General features: G+C 42.2%; 1 protein-coding gene across 4 annotated transcripts in view; it reads right to left on the bottom strand.

Moving 5' to 3' along the window:
• LOC138299253 (erythroid membrane-associated protein-like) overlaps window positions 1-12,087 on the bottom strand; it is a 347,615-nt gene extending 335,528 nt beyond the window's left edge. Inside the window, exon 1 of one of the 4 annotated variants that reach the window (XM_069237389.1) lies at window positions 11,979-12,087. The gene's annotated coding sequence lies outside the window, so the exon portion shown is untranslated. The remainder of the gene's footprint in view (window positions 1-11,978) is intronic. The other 3 variants (XM_069237387.1, XM_069237386.1, XM_069237390.1) reach the window with 3 other exon arrangements.
• Window positions 12,088-12,304: the final 217 nt, after the last annotated feature.

Raw genomic sequence — 12,304 nt, 5'->3', positions numbered from 1 at the left:
TCCTCTTCAAGGCGGCAGGTGATTCAGACAGTAATCATCCAAAACTCTTCTCCTCCTCATGCCCTTTGTTCTTATGAGCACCCTTAATGCCCACAGCTGTGAACAGGACAAAAGGGCAGAGAGCGCAGCGGGCCTCCGGACTCACCTTCATTCTGTTACATCAGATTGGAGGATGGTCCCTACAGGGCTATTATAAGTAGCGCTTTTGTGCGCTAATGGCCCTCTGAATAATAGATGTGAGAGGGGAAATGATTGTGTCCCCTTGTCCCCCCCACCTTCGTCCCCCGTGTCCCCCACCCTCCAAAATCTGGGGGGGATACATCCCCCGCGTCCCCCACACTTCCTACGCCCATGAGTGAAGTAATTGCCTATTTGAGAAGAATTTTTCTAATATCATAACAAGAAGCCATCTTAACACATACATATATTTTCTTTGTGTAGAGTGGTGAAGTTTGGACAGGGAAGTAAGAGCATCCGAGAATTCCACATCCAACAACAATGAGCCAGCAAACTTTCTCATTATGCCCACCAGAGGCATTTTAGTCTCCTGGAACAGAACCCATGTTTAAATGGAGTGAATGGAAGAAGTATTTTCTGAATTACATTGCAACAATAGACTTTGAAAGGAAAATGGCACCAGATCACAAGAAAATATTTTTTTTTGCACTCTTGTTAAAGATTGAAAACCTATAATCAAATGCATAAGTCAGCTGAAGGCAGTGGAGATGTTAATTGATTTAATTTAGTTATTGAAGATTTTGGTAACCATTTTGCTCCAAAAGTATGCATTGGAGTAACACAGTACAATTTTTTTCAAGGAAAACAATCAAAACTTGGATCAATTGATGATTATGTTAGTGAATTAAGAAGGCTGGCTAACAACTGTGCATTTGGGGTTTTGTTACAGGATCACGTAAAAGACCAAGTAATGATGAATGCATGCAATCCTGCCATTCACGAACGGCTGAGGATAATGGTGATGCATCTTTACATGATGTTTTAGCTATCGTTTGCAAAGCAGAAACTTCTAGCAAGTGTGCTATTGCTTTAAAGAATGAAACTAAAGAACCTGACATTGAATAAAAAATTAACAGAAAGTACAAAAATGTAGGAGGAGGTCCAGGATATTCTTTTAAAGAAACTCCTAGATGCTATAGATGTGATAGTCGGGACCACTTAGCATTTGGAAAGCCATGTCTTGCCAAGAAGGTAAAGTGCAAAGACGGTGGTGTAGTGGGACATTATGCTCAACTATGTAGAAAGAAGTCCAAAATGGGTAAATATGTGTATGAGTGTGAATCTGAAGGGGAAGGTTCTGCAGGAAAAGAAGAAGATACAGTTACTAAACTTCAGGAGAAACTTATTTTGAACATCAAAGATGGTTGTTTGTTATTAGGAAATAAGCCTGAATGTTGGATGAAAATAGGTGGTATACCGCTTTTATTTTTTGCAGATTCAGGGTTACCTTATCCTATTGTTAATGAAGAGGTCTGGAATAAAGTATTTGTAAATAAAGTAGGAACAACATGTTTTGCAATGGAAATGCAACTGGAAGGATATAGTGGTGAATAGATAAATACCAGTGAATTTAGGTGTCTTAAATTTGAGTCAAAAATTTCCCAAGCACATGGCAAACTATATGTTGCACAAATGGGACCATCAGTTTTAGGTTATCAGGATCAGAAAAACCTCCACATTATTTTAGATCCAAATGGCAAACAGCAAGTACTTGTAGTAGATGAAGGAGTGAAAATAGGAGAGAGAATGGTAAGGATATTTCATATAGTATCCAGCAAAACTATTGGGAATTTATAAAGGTTCGAACACAAAATAAAGCTTAAGGAAGGGGCAGTGTCAAAAATCCACAAAGTTAGAAACATTCCTGTTTCATTACAAAAGGAAGTTAAAAGTGAATTAGAAAAATTGGTTGCGCTGATATAATTGAGGTTATAGAGGCTTCAGAATGGATTTCACCACTAGTTGTAGCATTCCGATCAAATGGTAAACTGAGATTATTTGTGAATTTACGCCACCTTAATGGCAATATAATAGTGGATCAATTCCTGTTACCTATGTTAAATTAAATGCTATCTATGCTGAAGGATGCTAAATGGTTTTCTAGATTTATCAGCAGCATACCATCAAATGTTTGTCTGAGGACAGCAAAGAACTTACTGCATTCGTCACGCCACAAGGCTACTACCGATTTAAAAGAATGCCCTTTGGTTTGGCATCAGTAGCAGCTGTATTTCAACGCTTAAAGACACCTATTTGGGAAATTAAAATGTGTTCAGTTCTTTCAAGAGGACATTTTAATCTATGGAAGAAATAAAGCTGAACATGACCAGTTTTTCGAAGAGGTGATAAATATTTATAATCTTGTGGGTTGACAATTGAGTATTCAAAATGTTAATTTGCATAAACTAGTGTTACATATTTGGGGCATATGATTAATTGTGACAGGATCAGACCTAAACCACCTTTGGTGAATGGTATTCAAAATGCACTAGCACCCACTACTAAAGAAGAAGTGAGGTCTTTTATTGGTTTAGCTGAATTTTGCTCAACGTACATACTGAATTTTGCTGAGAAAACATTTTATATTAGACAGTTACTAAAAGCTAAATGCAAATTTGAGTGGACTGCTGAATGTGAGATGGATTTTCAAATTGTGAAGAAATGCATCACTAGTGTGGCATCAATCAAATGTTTTGATCCTACTATCCATTGCATAATGATACATGTTGCAAGGGACTAGGATCAGTACTTACTCAGACAGAGAACAAAGGTAAAGAAAATGTAATTGCATATGCATCTAGATCATTGTCGTCCACGGAAGAAAAATATTTGGTGATAGAAAAAGATGCCCTTGCGTGTGCATGGGCGGTTGACTGTTTTAGAACATTTGTGTGGAGAAGGCATTTTACATTAAGATGTGGCCACAAACCTTTAGTTAAGGTTTAACAACAGAATGTACTATCAATACTTCTGCAAGATTAGCTAGACTATCAGTAAAATTGCAAGATTACAAATACCAGGTATATACCAGGAAAAGTAAATGTAACAGCTGATTTTTATCCTGTATGCCCAAACAATTGGTTGAATGTGAGGATGAAGTGTGGAAGGATCTTCACATCACGTATGTACATGATTGTGAGAATTCTTGCATTAAGAAAGAAGTATGGGATCTTGCATACAAGGAGTTTAAACTATTGATTAATGTAGCATCGTATTTACAAAATGGATGGCCGACAAATCTAAATTGGAGATGAAATGTAAACCTTTTTATGAAGTTAGAATGGATTTGTGTATGCAAGAAGGTTACATTTGGAGAGGAAAATGCTTTATACCACCAAATGATATTTATGACCAAATAATAAATCTTTGTCATGAAGGTCATTTTGGAATATTAGGAACAAAACAAAGGGTGAAAAGTTCATTTTGGTGGCCGGGGGTGGATATTAGAATTCAAAGGTATGTACGTGAATGTTCTAAATGTAATAATGCAGTTAAAACCTAGTTGACAATGAAGCCACCCATGAGAATATTTTCAGTGCCAAAGGCACCTTGGGATTCTGTATATATTGATGATATCATGGATCCAACACGAGACATGCAAAGATTTGCCTTAGTACTAATGGACATGTTCTCTTGGTGGCCAGTGATTATGGTGGTGCAGAAAGTAGATACTGTCCTCAGATTTATAGTTAAAAAAAAATCTGTGAAGGGGATACCTACACATTTATTAAGTCATAATGGAGTACAGTTCATGTCTAACAAAGCAAAAGAATATTTTAATAGAGTTGGAATCACACACAGAACAACATCACGGTACAACCTGAGCAGTAATGGTGTTGTGGAGCGCTTCAATAGAATAATCAAAAATGCCATCCAACTATCTGTTTCAGGGGGCTGTGACTGGGAAACTTGGTTAAAGAAAACGGTAAGGATGTATAGTGTCCAATTGTGAAATTACAGGATATTCACCATTTGCTCTCATGAGAGGAAGAAATCCTAGAACCAAGTACAATCCAGGATGACTGTTTGAATCCAATATTGTGCAATGGTCAAAGGAAGAAGTACACAATAGGATGGAATCTACACAGTTAAAGGAAGAATTAGTATGATGTGAAACATGGCACTAAGGAATGTCCACTTAGTGTGGGTCAATAAGTATGTGTTAAGAAACCTTACAAGCTTTCGAAGAGTGAAAGTCACTTTTATAAATCTATGGGAGTTATGGAAGTGTTGAATAATGCAGTACATCTTACAGATGGGAGGTTTTGGAACCTTAAGAGAATAGTGAAGTGCCATGCACCAAACTCTACTATAATTCAAATGAATCTATATATAAAGTACTGGATGATGCCATGGTAAACTGTGGTGAGAATTCTATTAACGAAAATGTTGACAGGGCAAATGTTTCTGATAGTAGCAATACTACAGGGTTTGACATTGCATGTGAAGAAACCTGAGTGAACCAGGAGAATGAGATTATTGGAAACAACGATAATAATGATGACAAAGATAATGACTTGAATGCTGAAGTGTCCAAGGACACTAAGCAACAAAAGAAACCTCCAATCTGGTTAACAGATTACGGGCCTCATTACGAGTTGGTGGAGGGGATTACTCCATCCCAAAATGTGACGGGTATCCCACCCGCCCTATTACAAGTTCCATTATGGCCTATGGAACTTGTAAAACAGCGGACGGGATATCCGTCACGTTCGGGAGGGAGTAATCCTCTTCACCAAGGTCGTAATCAGGCTCTACATCTCTGAACATTTTCCTTTGAAATTATATATATGTTGTTTTGCCAGATTTTCTAGTTTATTTATTTTTGATGCAAGACGTAATAGTTCATCTAGTAGTTAAACATAGGGTATTTATTCAATACAAATATACTTATATTTTTTAGAAAGGGGAATGTGTTGTGGGTCTTTAATACTAAAGAAGGTTGTAATACGTCATTATAGAACGTGATGACATGGTGGGATTCTAAGGCCAGAATGTAGGGGCGCGAGATGTGGGCAACGAGGGGAGACCGTTAGCTGTGATGGATGCTCGCTTGTTTGCTCTTTTAACGCATGTAATAAATCGTTAAATACGAAAAGCACTGCTGTATATGGACTGATTTACATAACACACACCTCTCTATTCAGTATCGGCGACAGATAATGGCCCAGTGATGGAAACCTTACACCATTGGCCTGGAGGACTTGCAGCCATTCGTGTAATTACACCACTCCGCCCGCTCTATTTGGAGTGGACGGTAGGCTGTACATTTATTTTTCTTCGGGACTGCCAGTTCATTCCTGGCAGCCCCACACAGAAAAAAATACTCCCAGGGTACTAAGGTCATTACTTTTTGTTGTTTGTTTTACAGAAGCAAACTCACACCCCTGAAGTTTGTTTTTGTAAAACAAAACAAATATGCTGAGCAGATGAATTAAATATGGCGGCCGCTCAACTAACATAAGACAAATCATAGCCAACTCCCTGGAGCAGAGCCGCCCAAACACCATGTAATTCAACACTGAGCCTACCGTATACCACTTTTCCATGAAAAGGACCTGCGTGCAGCCCAGAGGTATTTAACTGCCAGCAACTAAACACAAGCCATGTACAATACACGCAGGCAGCCAGGGAGTTTTAGTCAACAGCAGGTTGCCTGCTAGGTTCTTTGAGTCAAGGGTTATAATTTAAATGTGAAACTACAATTTGAGGAATGCAACGTGCCGCTGGTTAAAATGTCAGGTCAGAGTGAAGAGGTCGCATGTGCGGTCCGGATATCAGTTAGGGACTAAGAAAGGCAGTATTATTATTTTAACTCTAGTCCTAGAAAGTGCCCCTTTCCCCAAAAACAGCTATGAAGGTTTATTTACTATTCTGACTCTAATCTGGAATATCGCAGGAAAAGGTAAACATTAATCAGGTATATTAAAGTAGGGTTGCAAAGTTATACTTTTGTATTGCTAGGACGTGCTGCCCTGAGTTCAACGTAAAAACATGGAATACCAGACAGAAAACTAGGAATACCGACATAAGATCACTAGGCACTTCTTACCGGGTCTTTGCTAGCTCTCTGGACAAGGTCAGTTCACAGTGTCTGTACTTCAATTTGAAGGGGCCCAGGTTATTAATCAGTGCTTAATTTGAGCCAGTGGTTGCAAGTGGGGGGTGTCGGCACTTATTTTTGCGGGTCGGCACTTATTTTCCTGCATCAGACATAGCCGGAGAGTGAAAAACACAAAATAGAAAGACAGAGTAAGAGAAAGACATAAAATCCATTACCAAGGGAGAAAGCAGAAACCTGTAACAGTGAGAGAACGGGGCAGGGAGTGCTGGGCAGGGAATTAAAGAGGCCTGAGATGGAGTTAGGACTATGCACCCTTAGGCCCAGATTTACAAGAATCTGGTGCATCAGTATTTCTTGCACCCCCCACTGCCACCTAACGACACCATGGGTGCGCTGTATTTACAATACGGTGCACCATGGTGCACGTTAGGCCAATATCGTCAACATTTTTTATGCTATTGTTGCACTTTCCTCCTTTAGCATCAAAAATGTAGATGCTAGTGGAGCATAGTGCAAGGAGGCCCATTGATTTCAATGGGTGCATCCTTTTAACTCCTGCTTTGAGCAGGCGTTACAAATGACGCCAAAAATGGTGCAATGAAACCTTGTAGATTTCTTTGCGCCATTTTTGTGGGCCTTCTAGCGCTGGAACGCCCCCCTTGCATACATTATGCCTGGCGCAGGCATAATGTGGTGCAAGGGGTTGCAAAGTGGCGCAATGCATGCATTGTGCCACTTTGTAAATATGGTGTGGCGATTTTTGCTTCGTTGAGCCACATTAGCGTAAAGAAACATGATGCTAATGTGGCGCAAGGAGGCGTTAGGGCCTTGTAAATCTGACCTTTAGTGTTAGGACCCTGACATTTTATAGCTTCGGCCATGGGTGCCTGAGCAACACTTTGGGTACAGGCCCCAAAATAATTTACAAAATAAAGCAGTGTATTATTTCCATGCCGCCAGAACACATTATTTGAAGGAATTTAATTTAATAGACAAGTGTATTCTGTGAGCAGTACTCTTGGTTAAGTTGAATCTAACCAATTGGACTAGCACACCTAAACACAATGGTTTGCGAAAGGACAACCAAGTCTTGGAAGATGTCAATGACATGGCATCCCCTGGTAACCTTACCCAAGGTCAGTGAGGTGGGCCAGGAACATGGGGGCTGGGAAGTCCTTGTAGTCTCTGTTGGGTTCTGAGGGTGGACGGGCTTCCCTCACATCGGTATCAAGCCCCCAGAATCCAACCATAGCGAGAATGCAAACCCCACCACCACTTTCCTCAAACAAAGAAGATGAACATAAACACACAATTTTACCAGGAAGAATGATAACAATGGGAATCAGAACACAGGAGAAAACCTTCAGCAAACCATAAATCTAGATATGACAGAAACATGTATGTTCCAAGCGGCCCTTTGTGTTTTGTCTTACGAGTCGCAGCCAGCATGGATGTTAGGACAAAATGCAGTAGTGGACAAAAGTGAAGCCCTATATAAATGTAACTACAATTCAATATCCTGCAGATGGCTTTGTGGTTTACCATGTACAAAGAACGCGAACCAGCAGGGAAGAGAGTGGATGGTGAACTATGCAGATCTTTATATCTATAAACTGGGAGGGAACCAGGTGTGAGAAGCACAGAGAAACAGCACACGGAATATAATGGACCTAGAACCCTCCCTAAGAGAAGGAGCGTCGAAACAAGAGAGGGAGAAAGAAGGAAAAAGGAGCAGCACTGCTTAATTTGTGCTTGTTGTTTCCGGTGCTGAGCACCGGCACGTATTTTTGAGAGCCGGCGCTTAGGCTTCTGCCTTTAAAAAAGACGCACATGGGAAAGACGGAGAAAGAGAAAAACGAAAAAGCGTCAAAAAGGTAGAAAGCAGAAAGCTGCTAGAGTGAGCTGAAGGGGCAGGGAGTGGCTGTAAATGGATTGAAGAGGCCCGAGATGGCTTCAGGATTACGCTGCCTCAGCATTTCGTGATCACACATTTAATTGCAGCAGCCACGTGTTTAAAATGAGGGCTTTGGGCACATTTTTATTTAAAAATTAAGCACTGAGGAGCAGGCCTGTCTAAGCAGAAGAAACCTCCGTCATCAGAGCCGGGTTATTCCTAAAGGGATTCAGGCATTTCCCCAGGGGGCTGGAAGGGATTTCCTCGGACCAGCACCGCGATCTCCCTCCCCTCCCTGAAAGAAGGCAACAGGTTGTTGGCTCAAATTCCAGGGCTAGCTGAAAGCGCCATAACTGATTTTCAGTAACAATGTATGTTCTTTAAAAGAAGATGTAATTTTTAAGTCTAGGATAGGCCAAGCCATTTTGTTCTTACAAAAAAAATCCTATAAGAATAGACCTATAGTATTCTTTCGGTCAGCCTTCTTCAGCCATTGGGTAGAGACACTGCCAACCATATTTGGATCAGCCCACAGCACAGCATACACTGAGTGGGGCAATGGGTCCCGCTCTTCAGCCACTCGGTTGGTTGCCATTTCATCCACTTGTTACGTCAGCCCACAAGACAGCCTTTCAGTTTATGGAATATCGGCGTTTGAGTAACAACATTTTTCCTCTTTACACCTGCACACATTTGGATCTGTGTGAGCTCACCATGGGAGTCATTAAAAAAGTTCATGCATTCGGTTCACAGAAGCTTCTAAAATGTCAGCAACTTGTTGTGAAATATGCTCTTCCTCAGTCCCTCAGGGGCACTGACTCACTAGGCATTAAGTTTTGCTAACTTACATCTGTTTTCAGTCTCCTCTACTCCCTACAGCTGATGCCTCCCGGGTAGACAGCAATGATTTGGCATACTCAGTCTACCAAACACATAATCAGTGCTTAATTTGTTCCAGTGGTTTCTGGTGTTTGGCACTAGCACATAACAGTCAACGCCGGCTCTCACTACATTCTGCCACATGGGGGCGCTGTCTGTCTAATTTTGAAATGAGCACAACAGTTATTTAATCAACATCAGTGGCTCCCAACCTGTGGTCCGGGGACCCCTGGGGGTCCACAAAGCCTCCTCAGGGGGTCCGTGACTGCTGAAAAAATTAAACAAGATTAACAAATTAGGTCCCCACCTTTCAGTAATGACTCAGTGGGGGTCCCCGGGTTCCAATGATGATTCAGTGGTCACAAGGTTGGGAACCAATGATCTACATTACAAATGACAACTACCTGCTGCCAAAGCCATTCTTACAGCTTGGGTGCCCTTGAATAGTCTGAACTGCCACGCTTTAGGAATGGGATGGGTAACAGTTTTTCTGGTACAGGCAATGGCAGCGCGGGCAGTGGGTGATGCAAGCTGCAGGGGCCTGGTGGCGAGGGCCATGGTACCTCTTTTGTACAAATTAAGCACTGAACACATTCACTTGCATCAGTTAAGGAAGCTGGCGTGGCAGCATAAAGGCGGACTTGTGCAGCTTCCGCTGCAGGGCCCAAGCTGCCTCTCCCTTTATACCTCCAGTCATCTCCCAGGGAAAGGACAGCCACGTGAGGGGAGACAGACTTTATCCAAGAGGTGTCAGGCAGCACCCAACACCAGCATCCACAGGTCTAACTTCTTAAACTGTCGTGTCGAACTCGAAGTTCCCTTACTTGCTTGTACCTTTTCACCTCCTAGTACTTTAACAGGCATTTTATTATTTTACTAAAATTATATGTATAATATATTTTCAGAAAGGGCTCTCAGACAGCCCTCTTCTATTGATCACATTTCCCTTTCGCCCTCCACAGCACGAGGCAGTGGGTCAGCCCACTTCTAACTTTGCAGTGAGTGAGGGCATTCTCTCCTTTCACATGGAACACACCCACACAAAATTAGGTCCATTCAATACTAGGGCACAGGACTGCTTCTTTTTTTTAAATAAAAATATATTGATGTAAATAAATACATTTCACGCTCAAACAGCATGTCTTCATTTTAATTCCAACAACACGCAATAAGCGCAGCTTTGGAACGCGTAACTCCTGTGTTTCAGTATCCTTCATGGATAAGGCTAGGAGTCGTTCATAAACCCCAATAAGCAACATAACACAGTGCGTCTTGAATTTCTCCCAGTGTGCCATATATCCGTGCATGTGCCTTTGTATGCTTGTTTTTTCAGTCATCACTGTGTGTTTAAACTTTGTCTTCATGTTACCTGATTGACTGTCAATAGAACCTTTTCGGGTCTCTTTGACTGTTTCACCTACACCTGCCTGTAGGGAAGCACCCTGACCGTTTTATTAAAACTACATGCACAGGTTATTATTTTTAATGTACGTTTTTATATAGCAAGGACGTGGCTGCCATGTTTAGGTGGTGGCATGTTTTATGTCATGGATGGGAACCATCGCACCAGGTTGGGAAGGCGAGGCCTGTTAGCTTTACCAATGTTTTTAATATTTGTCATAAAAACTTAAGGCCCCACCCGGAGTGGCGAACGGGAATGGACTGGTGCGCCGAAGTGGGGAACAACCCATCGTGCTAGAGCAGGCATCTCCAACGAGTAGCTCATGAGCTACTGCTAGTTCCTCGGGTACCTGTAAGCAGCTCTCGTGGGCGGAGCCCACCTACTAAATTAAAAGCTTTTGCTTGGCTGAATTAATATAGAAATACCAAAACTAAGAGTGTATATTTGAGACACAAATGTATTTATTTTCAGAACTCATAACTCGAATTCTGGAGAACATTTCTGAATTTCCAAAATATATTTAAAGCTGCTATTTGAGTGATAGTCATGTGGTATTGGAGATATTTTTACAAATGGGATTACCTTGGTGCTAGAGCCTGCAGCTATGGTTATGTATTACCCACGTAGAGGCATTCCATATTAACAACGCCTTTTTAACAGTACTGCTGCCAATGATACACTGAAGTAATGACTGCTAGTAATCTAGTATATAGTCACCACTAGAGAAATCCCGTCAAATGTGGTCATGATTACGACACAAGTAATAGTAGCTCTCAATGAGTTTCCTTGAATATAAGTAGCTCGTATTACAGAAAAAGGTTAGAGACCCTTCTGCTAGAGGGTGCCCTGGCAAGCACGAACGAATATAGGTCAAAATGATGGAACTCAAGTTGTATAAGGAAGCTTGACAGCACCCCCCCCCCCCCCCCCAATAAAGTACACGGAGGGACGGCCCGCCCCCCCCCCTCCCCCCCCCCCCCGCGGAGGCTGAGGGGGCTTATGTTCCGCCACTGCGGAGGACGCTAATGGGCAGAGATGTTTGCCTAGTGCTTGTTTAGGGTCGCTTTTAGTTGTATTCACTTCTTAAAACAATTACATTGCTTATCTAAAGATAGTTACAAAAGAGCATAGGCGCACGCCTACTGGCATGCGGGCACGGCATCTCTAACGTTTACATTGTCACGGGGCCAAGGAGACTTCTGATGGGCTCAGAGCAGAAATGACGATGCCCAGAGAGAGAAGACGATGCCCAGAGAGAGAAGACGATGCCCACAGAGAGAAGCAATGGCTCTGTTAACGGTTGCGACGCCAGACCGTTCTCAGTGGCTTAACCTACAATGATGGCGCCCCCCTGCAGTATGCGAAGAGGGGCTCCTAGGTGCCATAAAGCACATATATTCAGTGGACTTCGGACGGAACGGGCCCCTGAACTGTCGGGGGGGCCCTACGCCCTCAGGGGTCTACGTTGCGGCACCGGCGTTTATTTTTATCTTTTTTTATATATCTAAATTAAGCACTGAAAAATATCTTTGGCATATGGCAACTCCGAAACATCTTTGCATATATCCATATAAACACGATGGCTCTGTGTAAAATTAGTTCACACCGGACGGAAAAAAAACTAACAAAGATTGTGAAGCATCGTTTAAGGGTAGCAGCAGAGAAAAGTTGAAGGGGGTCCACGGAACAGCGAACCATGTTTCCTGGGCGCGCGCACCCACCTGTACGGTCGCCGCGCTATACGTTGTGACTGCCTCGCTCGGGCCACGGGATGCAATGAAGGAGGTCTCTCGAGCCGCTCACCTACGGGACAGCACTCGACCGCGCCCACAAGGGAGGGGACTTAGAAGGAAGTACATTCAGAAAAATATAGAAGCCAGTTCATTTCCTCTGTCAAACATAAGGCCGTCTGAATAAAACAAAAAAAAAAAGAATCAGTTTCCGAACTATTCATTCTGACAAACAAGTCCTGGAACTGGAGACATTTGCTCCTGGAATCCTCACACTGAGCGGGGGGAGAGAAAGTGATGGTAGGAAGGGGGAGGCG

This window comes from Pleurodeles waltl, chromosome 6 (genome assembly GCF_031143425.1).
Source record: "Pleurodeles waltl isolate 20211129_DDA chromosome 6, aPleWal1.hap1.20221129, whole genome shotgun sequence".
Classification (NCBI taxonomy): Eukaryota; Metazoa; Chordata; class Amphibia; order Caudata; family Salamandridae; genus Pleurodeles; species Pleurodeles waltl.
This window is presented reverse-complemented; position numbering and strand designations above follow the sequence as displayed.